This window comes from Centruroides sculpturatus, unplaced genomic scaffold (genome assembly GCF_000671375.1).
Source record: "Centruroides sculpturatus isolate CEXI.00-Female unplaced genomic scaffold, Cexi_2.0 scaffold1160, whole genome shotgun sequence".
NCBI classification, from domain to species: Eukaryota; Metazoa; Arthropoda; class Arachnida; order Scorpiones; family Buthidae; genus Centruroides; species Centruroides sculpturatus.
In genome coordinates this window covers 123,966-136,794 of record NW_019385617.1, presented here as the reverse complement: position 1 = coordinate 136,794, position 12,829 = coordinate 123,966, and the positions used below count along the sequence as shown (strand labels likewise).

Below are 12,829 nucleotides of genomic sequence, written 5' to 3'. Positions count from 1 at the left end.
CCGCCAAAATAGAAACTTCCCGATAACATCGGAAATGACGTTCTAACATCATTTTAAAATATTCGATATCTAAAGCAGAAAGTGTTAGCTAAAAATAGACTTATTTATAGAACAATCCCCCATTTCTCACCTCAGGGAAAGTCATAAAACAGTTGGGTGCTAATGACTTTGTGAAAGGGAAAAAGTTCTACACTTAGAAACTTCGAAAGAAGGGATTTGGCCTGTACCGTCCGCGGGCCGCATAAACATTGATAGGGGGCCGTCTGTGGCCCGCGGGCCGCAGGTTGTGCACCCCTGAGTAATGAAATTCATTAAGATAAAAGATCTGTTAAAGATCCGCTAAAAAGTAACAAATACAGATATGGATTTTTTCCCCTCAGATATCCGCAGATACGGATATCCGGCACATCACTAATTAAAATGTAATTAGAAAAATGTATGCTTATGTTGAAATTTCTTAAAAGTCTGAAAGTTCCTGGACAAAATTTTTGTATATGACAACTTGGGTAAGACAAAATTAGGACATTTTAAAGAAAGTAAAAATTCCTGACAAAGGTTTCTGAAGGACTATTTAATTCTTGAAGTCTTTTGAATTTGAATTTTTAGACTGTTTTAAGAGAGCTAAATATACTTTAATGAAAGGTCATACGTCTTGGGAGGCTTAAAGTTAGAATTTTTCAAAGAAGTTTTATTTTTTGGACATTTAAAACAATAATTTTAAAAATTGGTCATTTCATTTTGAGAATATCAGAAGAATTCTCTATGAAAAAATTGAGCAAAGATTTTTTTAAAATAACTGTTTTTAAAAGACCAGCTATTTTTAATTGGGCCTGAAGGTCATACCATTGTATCTCCTTGAATTTAAGACCAATTAATTTAGAAATTTAAAATTAATTTTTGACTTATAAAAATTTAAAATATAGTTGAAAATTTGTTATATTATAATACTTGTGTATATTATAATTTTTAATCATATTTTGTTGGTTTTGATTCTAAAAAAAATCTTGATAAATATTATTAATGAAAATAAGAAAAATATCAAATTAAATATTAAATTATTCTTTTATTAGATCAATTTATATTAGTTATTGATCTAGCAATATAATTTATATTCAAATATGAAAAAAGTAGTTGAAGACAGATTAGAATATCTGAATGAATGCAATTTTAAAGATGTTGATAAATTTAAAATACAGTAGCCTATATATTACAGTATTGAAAAATATAATTTGTTTCCCTATCCTTATTCATCATCAAACAATAGCTGTTTTTAGCAGTATCTGAGTATTTAGGTCAATAGTTGCCATCATTTTACTATTGATAATTTGAAATTTAATTCTTATTGAATTTATATTTACTGAAAAGTTATTGCTATTCAAAAAATTATCAGAAAATATAGAAAAGAAAATATTAAGTCAAGGCTCAATAATATATTATTAACTAAATTTAACTTAAATTTAATATGAATTGATGTGTTTGATCAACAAAAAAGTTACCAGTACATTAACTATATGCAGCAGACTCAACGTCTCTAAAAGAACAGTGATATGCTCTGTACTTGTAGAAAATCTACTGAATGATGAATTACAGGTCAGTACAAGTAGCTAGTGTCACTTCTCGTTTCCATAAACTTAAAAATGTTTGACAAAGTATATGAAATTGATTTTTTTAAAGTTTTATTTTGTATATTTCTGTTTTTTAATTGCTAATAACTGTATGTGGATTAAATACTTAATGCAGGGTTTTATATTCATAAATAATAATTATGAATGTAATGGCTGAACCCAATTGTCAATTGTTGTAATGGCTGAACTCATACAACAAGTGAAATATATAATCTTTAGTACTAATAAAATTTCAAACAGTTATAGTTTGCTGTGAAATAAACACTAAGTGCTATTTAAATACGTGCTTCTTAATTACTGTGAAAGACCAAAATTAGAGAATGTTGATATTCTCCAGTGAATGTTGACACATACAAAATACATTGGTGAAAGACTGAATATTTGGTTATATTATTATATATTCAAACAATCACCGGTGTATGTTGACAAGCACATATAAGCTTTGGTGGAGGTCGAAATGACACCCGAGAAGCCGATGTTGACAGAGAGGCGACAGTCTGTTGCCAAATCCTTTGTGTGTAGCCGGGGTAGGACAAGGTCATACCGCTTTTCCCAGCAACAGTTTGGTGGAAACCACCCACCTTGTCCCTGGATAGCATTTTTGTTCTTTTGATCCTGTGAGATGGGGATTGGTTTGTCAGGTTGAGTGGCGGAGGATGAGAGGGATCGTCGGTAAGGCATTGGTGATATTCGAATAAAAGACACCATTAACAGATCAGTTCGTAATCACGTAATAATGTAATCAGTTCGTAATTTGTAAAGAAAAGTTACTTTCCATAGATGAGATTTCTTCTCAAGAAATATTGCTGAGAGAAGCAGCTGCAGCTAATTCGAAAAGCGGAGGGCACGGCTATACATACTGTCATTGCAAAAAGAAGTGTTCCACAAATAAATGCAGTTGTAAAAGCAAGGGACTCTTGTGCAATTCAAAGTGTCATAACAGTTTAAGTTGTTGTAATAAATAAGATTGTATAACATTAATCACATAATATATGTGTAAGTTTACTATTGCATATTATTATTCTTTTCTGATTAAGAATGTACTGTTCATTTTAGGTTCAACAGTTTATTTACATGTGCTGTTACTTAAGCTTTCTCCTATTATTGTAAAATCACTTACGTGTTGTGGCGTTACCACAGTGAATTATTAAAATATAAATATAAAATGTTCACAAGCACTTTTGGTAACATACAGTTACCATCTTCAGGTGAAATGAATACTGCAGTTTTTTGTATCAGAGTTATAGCACTTCTTGAAAAAGCGGTACAGCTAAATGGAACTCCAATGTAAATCAAAATTTTCTTGCAGTTCGAAAATGTTTCGGAATGGAACGGAAAATTATAGAAATTTGCAAACTATGGTTGCTATGTGACCATGTAGCTCTAGCAATCTAATTTGTAACATTTAAATAAAGTAGTCCATGTTTTAGAGAATTCCAAAGTTGTGGTATTGCATGGTTGAAAGCATTGAAATATATAGGTTTTCCCAAATAAAGAGCTCTTTATGATTATTGCATCCTTTCAATAGTTTTGTTTAGTCCCAAACTGGCTGGTAGTCTTAATCTAGGACTTTTCTCGCTAATTCCGTTGATGGCCAGTTATTACGGATGTCATCCTGATGTTCTGAGATGCATGATGTTAGTGTTATAGCAGTCGCTCCTATATAATAAGTATCTTCTCTTGATCCATTAAGTTGTAATGGAATAAGATAAACTCCCAATTTCCCTTTCATATTGATGAGGTCTCTGTCATTAGTTAGTAATCTTCTTAATGTTGGCTGCGTGGATAGCGGTAGCATGTAGCCATTTTTGTAAACAAGTGTACAATTTTGAGTAATACAGGACCCAGAAATGGTAATGGGGGTGTGCTATCCTTAGGTCCTTTTTGTTTGTAAGGAACAATTGAGGATATACAAGTATACCTCGACTTACGTGGTTTCGAGTTATGTCATTCCCGATTATACGTCGTTTGTCAAAAAAGTATATGGAAAAATAAAAATCAAGTTTAAGTCATTTTATTTGACTTTACGTCTGTCCGCCACAAATATTGAAGTCGTAATATCACTAGAAAAGCATTTAAAGCACATAAAATCATATTAAAATATATACATTTACAAGTATATACTGTATTTACAGTACATGCATTCGTAAATTTAGATTACTTTTTTCTGTACTATATTAAAAACTAAAATTTATTTGTTTGTAAACTTAAAATATATCGTTATTAACCATACATTATTAAAAATGCATTAATATATAAAATACAGAACCGGAATGTGCAATTTATGGTTTAGCCTAGTGACAAGTAGATTTGGAGACAAATAAATTCGACTTACGTCGTTCTCCTGGAACCAATTACCGACGTAAGGCGAGGTATACTTGTAATTTATTTTTAACTTGATTCTGATGATAATAAAACTTTGCTTGGGAATAGCCCGCTTTTATCATTGCTTTTTTTGTTAAGTTGCATTTCCTGTTCTACAAATACTTTGCTAGAAGGAAGAAGGAATGCTCTTCTCATAAGGGAAGTGATGGCCGAGTTTAGATAGTGTATTGGTTGAAAGGCCATAGCAGGAATAATCTGTGGTATACTATTGTTTTTGTGATAAACAGAAAATTGAAGAGCAGGAGATTTATGTATCTCTAAATCAAGGAATGACATTCTGGTATTGGACTCTTCTTCTAGCATAAAGTTGATGGATGCATACACTGAAGCCAACATTTTTATGAATAGCATTAAATTTTCGATGGAACCATCTCACGTGATTAAAATGTCGTCAACATAACGTAAGTATAAGGTGGGATATTGGATGGTTAAAGGGGCGTCAAATACTCACTGTTCTATGTTGCGCATGATTAGCTCTGCTAGGATGGGTGAAAGTGGAGAACTCATTGGTACCCCTTGTGTCTGTTTATATATGGTACCATTAATTAAACCGAAAATAATTGTTCTCCGTTATAAGTAAAAGGGCTTCACGTAATTGTATTACATGTGAGGCTGGAAAGCCAGAATTAAGTAGCAATGTATTAGTGAGCATGAAAGTCTCAAAATAAGGTATGGACAGGAATAGGGAAACGGCATTGACTTTAAATAAGTGTTATGCATTAGTTGGAAGATCTCTTAGAGTAGAAGAAATAACAGTCTTGGCATGTATAGAGACTGTGGTCACCAAGTTAGAAGGGGGTATTAAGGAGGTAAGTAATTTAGCTGTGGTGGCTTCGAAATGGTATGTTTTGGATGAGTGCATTTATTGACTAGCAGTCTTAAAGGCCAATTATGCTTGTGCGTTTTCACTTCAAAAAATAATCTGGGACAAACTATATTCTTTGGAGGTTGTAGAGGACCTGTCAAAGACGAATTAATCCCTGGGACAGCTATGATCTTGCATGTTTTCCGTAAAAGAAGTGCTATAACTCTGATACAGAAACTGTAGTATTCATTTTACCTGAAGATGGTAACTGTATGTTACCGAAAGTGCTCGTGAACATTTTATATTTATGTTTTAATAATTCACCGTGGTAATGCCACAACACGTAAGTGATTTTACAATGATTATAAAGTCAGCGTGAAGTGATAACTAATTTTATTAAAGCTTTCTCCTATTTTGACATATTAAAAAGTTGCATTTTTGTCTTAACATAATAAAAATATTTTTATTCAACATTCACCATCAGCGCATGCTGAATGTCAACATTTGCCAGTGTAAGTGAGAAATAATGATATTTAGCAAATATTTCGTACATACATGAAACGACTGTGTGAATGCTGACGTTCACTGGAGAATGTTGACATTTGCCAGATATTGGTCATTCACAGTAACATATATATTTTGCCTTTGTCCACTTTAGACTTTCTTGTGAAGTAATTAAGTAATAAGTATAATTACTTATTACTTAATTAAAGTATAATATAAGTAATTAATGACAAAAAGCATACATGCCTTGTTTTGTAATTGACAAAAAGCATAAAGCCTGTTTTACTTACAAAGATTTTAAACACATCATTGTAAAAAAGAACAACCAAAATTTTAAGGTATGTAATAATCAGTGGAAAAACATAGATTTCTATAATATGTAAAATAAAATGCAATTTTATAAAATTTGTAGGAATGCCCCAAGACCAAAACCGGATATATAATATTACATTAGTCTTATAAATGTATATGCTTTCTGTGTTGAAAAAGTGCTTCTGGTACATCACACAAAAAGAATTATTGATTTAATATTAAAATAATTTCTATGTTAAGCTATAATAGGAAAATGAATTTATGTATAATCTTTTGATATTTAGTTGACTAAAGAGGGGCAGTGCCCGAAACATGTTATTGTACTTGTAACCGTATCAACTAAATAAAGATGGAATATCGCCAAGTGTTGAAATAGAAACACACCTTGTGTTAGTGAATCAAAAAAAAAAGCATATATATTTAAATGTAAAAAAGGAAATTAAAAGAAGCCTATATTCTGAGGGAAATTGAGGACATGCAAGTTGACGAAGAACTGAGAAGACTTAAAATGAATGTTAAATTAAAGGTGTTTTACCTAGAAATTGTGTGATTTACTTCTCTCATTATAACAAGTTCCAGTTCACAAGAAAGTTCAAAGTGGACAAAGACATAATATATTAAGTGCCCTTTTACTTTATGCTCTTTATCATAAAAATGAAAATCCTTTTTGTATTTCTTGTGGTTAGTGACAACAGATACTAATGTAGGTTCTTGTGGTTAGTGAGAACAGATACTAATGTAGGTCTTTTATAAAAGTGAAGTGGTGTAACATAAGAGATACCTATATGATTTAATATTGTTATTTTTTTAATTTATAAAATATAAATATTTGTAATAAAATTTTACGTTGTACCATAAGTTATTAAAACTAAAATCAATGGATTTAAGTTAGTTAATGTTACTCTGTAACTAATCATTCGACTCATAGAATATGAATTAAAAACAAGTATATTTTTATATTTTCTTTATTTATTTCAAACAAATTAGTGTATCTTAAGAGAAGTATTATAAAAAAATAGAAAGGTGGTAAAAATTAGCATTTGCACTTTTGGCAGATGTTAAAAGTGTGCTTTCCACAAATAGCCATGTTGTAGTAGTTGCATACGTACTGTGTCATTTGCATTTCTTAGATGGACAAAAAGTACAAATTCTGCATCTATTTGCTGCACTTTTAGCCATGTCTTCTGTGGGCTTTCCAATATTCAGAATATCTTCAATATTTATTTTGATGGAACATCTTAACTAAATTAATAATTATAATTTTTAATAAATTAATAAATAATGTAGAACCTTCTGGAATAAAAAAAAAACTGGCCCAAGGCAGGGCCAGTTTTTTTTTTTATTCCAGAAGGTTCTTGCCGTGCAGTGCTCTTGCCAGTTATGCCACCCAGACCCTGAGCAAGTCTTCGCTTCTAGAAGTATATTAATTCCATATTAATCATTTAATTAGCCGAATTATAGCACAATCTTTCAATGGTGATCATTGGTAATTCATATACTCATTGGGCTTAGTGATGATTATTATTTATATACTCACATTGGCCGATTATGGTATTAACACAAACTTCTGCACATTAAATAACATATTTATATATTGAATTTTAACATGAACACTTAGTTGTTTTTTTAGACATATTTTCTGGAAAAGAATTATTACTACAGCTCAATGAATTATTTCATTATAAAGAATTATAGTTTATTAATGTATGATTTCATACATTAATATGTTATAAAGTTAAAAATGGAAAAAGGCAATATGATAAAGAGTACAGTACATAAATAAAAATTTGGCTTCATAAATTACAATTTGTACAGAAAATAGAAGAGAGTAGTTTTTAATTATATGTGTGTCAGTAATGTTTGTAGTTTGGTTTAAATTTAAAAGATTGATAATGTTAGCAAGAAGATTGATTTAAATTAAAAAATTGCCAGGATCAATTCACATTTAGAAAAAAATATATTTCTTTCAAAAGCTTGTGAAAGGACTGAAGGATTTGGACTCATTTGTGTGTATAGTCTGGAAATAAATATATTTTTCAAAGAAGATTGATCTTTGCACATTAAGATTTCTGAATCCTGTATGTTGTGTTAAGGATTTATGAAAATAGAATTATGCATACACATTTCAGTATTTTCAACATACCTTTGAAACAAAGTGATTAATTAAACCTATTTCTCCACCAATGTAAGTGTGGTAACATTTTTTAAACTTTTTTCTTTTTCTGCATTGATAAACCTTCAGAAACAGAAAATTAGGGTATTTGTCAGCTGGGTGATGGTTAACTGGGCAACAGAATTATATGTAGCAACATTAAACACTGATGTTTAAATTTGTTATTTTGTACTGTATTTTCCATTTTATAGATATCAGTTGGAAGCTTATCTAATTTTTCAGACATTTCAATATGTTTCATCAATGCATTTCATAATGTTTTATCCTTAAAACCATTATTACTAAATATTTATTTTTGTAGTTGATAACTATTACATATCATTTCATGATAACTTGGCCATGTTCTGTATGTTTTTCGAATTGAGTTAAACATTTAAACAATTTACGCTGGCAACATAAAGTATAATTCTGATGTACAGATATATATATATATATATCTGTACATCAGAATTATACTTTATGTACAGATATATACAGTGGTGATATTCGAAATATTCAACAAAGGGTTCGCTAACAGAAAAGTTTTCCTTAAAGCCCCAAGCCCGAGATATCTCGGGCAAGTTACATAGCGTTACATAAAACTCGGGCGTTTGAACCCTCTAAAATTTTTTTTTAATTTTTGGAATGTATTTTAAGTCTCCAAATTTTTTTCCCGCGCGAAAGAATTTTATCGCGATTTTAATTTATCTTTAATGACGCACGATTCACGCTTAATTGCTTTTTAATTGTTTTTTAATGAGAGTTTGATATCAAATTTTATTCATCGTTCTAAAGTTGTAGTGCACAAATTTTTCTTCGGTAAAGTTATTTAAAGCTAGTTTCTAATGTCAAAAACGACCTCCGATAGTTTTAAAATTTTTTTAATTAATATATTTTATTATATAGTCTATAAGTTTAATTAAGTCGGGGGGGGTCGAAAATCGCAATAAAAATTTTAATTTTTTAAAAATATACGGCCAGCTAGTATTCACCCTACTATAAACCCATCGCCTCCCGAGACTTCTGAGAGAATGTCCCGGGAAATCCAACTCCAGCTGTGTTCAAGGTCATCCAGCTGTGTAAACAATGACTCATCAGCGTCAGATTTCGCAGAAAGGCGAAACAATGGAAAATAAAATCTGAAGCTTTCTCTTCAAAATTAACGCATTTCTTTCGTTTTTTTCAGTTTTAAGTATATTTTTTATGTTTAATTACATTAATATCAAAAATTGCTAGAGTCCCGAGGGGTTAACTGCTTTCCCTGTGACTTTTTCTCAAGAAAAAACTTTTCTAAATCATTTATTTTATCATTAGGTATTATTATAATAATAGACAGATGTCATCGTTTCTCGAAATACAATATCTTTTTTATTTCGCTGTCGATAGCCCGACACGTGTTCCGCAGCCATCTTGTATTTTCTCGCGCGCGTGGGATTGTGGGATCTCTCGTATGACTGGACCTAGTTTCAAGAACTCTCTTGAGTCGGTCGCGATTAAATCTCGTTTCAGTCGAGATTGAAACGGTCGATGGAGGTTGCACCATGGCGAACGGGGTATAAGGCTCTAGTTTAGTAGTGTTACAGAGTATAATACGTATTTTTAAATATATTTTTTTAAAAGAAACAAAACCACTGAGAAATGTTACGTGTGTTTAACAACGGGTTCGGAACACTTTGAAAATTTTAACAACGGGTTCGGCCGAACCTGTGCGAACCCGCTGAATATCACCACTGGATATATATATATATATCTGTACATCAGAATTATACTTTATGTTGCCAGAATTATACTTTATGATATATATATCAAAATTGCATCAATCAAATACAGTGATACTGTACCTTAGTACTTGACTGAACAATCATGACTGGCTAGAACAAATTTTCAAACAAAAAATATATGTTTATATATATAATCAGAATTACACTTCAGTTTATGTTATAGGAATCTCTTGCTTAATGCAAGATTTGATTAACATATGATTAACTCTTTATATATGTGGCAGCAGTTTTAATTAAAATGGCTTTAACAGCTGTCTTTATTTAATATCAACATGTTTTTCTCAACAAATAAGGTGTTGATGAATTTTCTGTTTCGTGCTGAGGGTGTTTCCAATATAGATAAGTAGTTTAATTATGATAATTGTGAAATTTAATACATTACTGCTAGTGTGATATTGTATTCTCTGTTTAAAAGCATTTATTTTAAAACTTCACAATTTGTTTGCATAAAATCAAATCAAAATATTTGCAGATAAAATGCATATCAGACATATTATGTAGGTGTTTTAAGTTTTGTAAGGATATAACACTATACAAACAGTAAAGAATACTTGTAATGTTTATGGGGAAGATGCTTCTAAACATCACACATGTCAAATGTGGTTTTGAAAATTTCGTGTAGGAAATTTTGAACTAAAGGATACAAAATGTATAGGGTGCCCAATGTGTAGCTGTTGATGAAGAGAAATTTCAAGAAGAAATTATTCAAAATTGATGAATAACTCATGAACTTGCAACAAATCTTAGTGTCACAGACATAATGATTATGTTCTGCATGCATTAAATGGAAAAAAAACCTGGATTGAGTATAATTTTGACTGACAAAGGTAGGCAGTTCTGAGGTTTTGTTTTATTTTAAAATTAATCTACTCATTTTTATCATAGAAAACTTTTAAAGTAAAATAAAAATATTTATTAACCAAAAATTTGTTCTAGCCGGTCATGACTGTTCAGTCAAGTACTAAGGTACAGTACCACTGTATTTGATTAATGCAATTTTGATATATGCAATAACATAAAGAGATTAATTAATCACACTAATTGAGTGATACCTGTATGTAGACACACAATAAAATCTCTGTAATCTAAGATATATTGGACCAATGAGTGTTAGATTACTGGATTTTGGATTAAAAACAAAATAAAATTATAGTACATACAAGAAGTTGATTAACACATTAGTTTATTGTATTACGTTCCATGAATCCTTTCTGCACATTCTTGGTAAAGTGACTTTAGTGCAGTTCGTTAAGCAAGCAATAATACCCCATTCCATTTGAAATGGATTGTCATTTGCTTGCTTATCTAGCTGTGTTAGTTGCTTTACCAGGCAATGCACTAATTGCTTGTGAACGTGAACAATATAGAAATTTGATGTAATGTATTATGCAAAATTTGGTTTTTAAATAAATTCAGTATAACATAGAAAGAGAATTTTATGATATGCTTAAATCATGATTACAGCCTTATATATTCTAATAATGATTCAAATAAATATCATGGATTTACATATATCACAGAATTATGTTCCTTATTCTATAACTTGCTACTTTGAGTCTGAATAAAAAATTTACTATTATTCGTATACTTCCATATGTAGAACGCTCCATATCTTAAACTGACCATTTTTTGATCCCTTCAAATTTGAGATTTAGAGGATTTATTGTATAAAGAAAAATTATAACTAGTGAAAATTGCATGAAACAAAATTACTTTAATTATGTGTTGACTTTAGATTAATGTATATTAAAAGGAAATAAAATTGATATTAGTGAGGTTGTGACTGAAGTTTTCATCTCTAAAACTACATATTTGATAATTTTCTAAAGCTTTTTTTTTTTTTTTGATTGATTTATTTTTTTTATGCTTTATCACAACTNGGGTAGTCAGATGTTGGGGGGAGGAGGTGGAGGAACACTTTCTTCACATAGTCATACAGATACAGACTTTTTACACATTGCAGCGGGTCTGTTATTTGCTTTAAAAATAACAAGAAATGTCGTTACTCCACCACTACCAACTTCAACGCCACTTCAGAAATAAAATTGATATTAGTGAGGTTGTGACTGAAGTTTTCATCTCTAAAACTACATATTTGATAATTTTCTAAAGCTTTTTTTTTTTTTATTGATTTATTTTTTTTATGCTTTATCACAACTTATAAAATTTGGTATCATAGTTAATATCTTTCTTCTTTACATTGTTTGTTAAGAAAGCCAGCCTTTTAGAAAACTATAAAGTTAATAAGGAACAAGATTTCCTATCTTTGTTCCATTCTATATTCTGGTTTGCAAAAAAACAGTTTGACTGAAGTTGACTTGGAGTCAAAAACATTCCCTATTAACTTTACAGTTTTTGATAAGGTTGGCTTTTTTAACAGGCAGTGTAAAGAATAAAGGTATTTTATGCTTTAGATTCCTGATTTTATTTAATATTGTAGTGTTATTTAAAAAAACTGCCACTTTTTTAGTTTTGATATTTAATTACATCCAAAATATTTGATGATTTTATATAATAGAAACCAGTCTTAATTCCAAACGATAAACCAAATTATGCAGGATGTTTTTAGCATACCCTGCATTTCTTTATGCAGTGCTTGAGAAGCATTTTACAGCAAATACACTGAAACTGGTTTCTAGTTGGCCAACACTTCTTGTGACATCATTTCGCTACACTCTCGCTGCATAAAGAAGCACGGGGATATTAAGTTATTTGTTAAACTTAGCAGTCATCTTTCTTTAGGCCAAAAATCTTCATATATAAATATTAATAATTAGAAATTAATTAAATTTAATTTCTAATTATTGATATTTATACAAAATGGCCACATTAATTTATCTATAAGCCAAATTAGTACATGCTGATTTAGAGTCAATTTCAACATTATTTGAGGCCTTTAGTTGAGTTTTCTCTAAATAAAGTAACTTTTTATATTACCGTGTTTCTCCGAAAATAAGACATCTGTAGAAAATAAGACCTAGCACAGATTTTGCTGAATTGCGAAATATAAGACCTCCCCCTGAAAGTAAGACCTAGCGAAGTTTTTTTAGTGGTAACGGTCATCGACAGGTGGTTGAAAGTGGCTGTTGGCTTTTTGAAAGTACAGCCACTGATTGGTCAGCAGACAATTACGCCACACGGCATGATATGCTTAAGACTATGGCTTGGGAATCACAGATTTGCATAACGTTACGGCTGGTGATGGCTAATTGGTCGGCCGGGAATCACGCCACATGACATTTGCATAGTGCTACGGTTCAGTAAG

General features: G+C 30.5%; 1 protein-coding gene and 1 long non-coding RNA gene across 3 annotated transcripts in view; both read left to right on the top strand.

The window, feature by feature from the left end:
- The window catches only part of LOC111640627, a 20,462-nt gene extending 13,601 nt beyond the window's left edge, over nt 1–6,861 (top strand). The window contains exons 2-3 of the long non-coding RNA XR_002759294.1: nt 1,518–1,590; nt 5,916–6,861. This is a non-coding gene — a long non-coding RNA (uncharacterized LOC111640627). The remainder of the gene's footprint in view (nt 1–1,517; nt 1,591–5,915) is intronic.
- The window catches only part of LOC111640622 (PH-interacting protein-like), an 88,574-nt gene that overhangs the window by 16,054 nt on the left and 59,691 nt on the right, over nt 1–12,829 (top strand). The window lies entirely within an intron of this gene.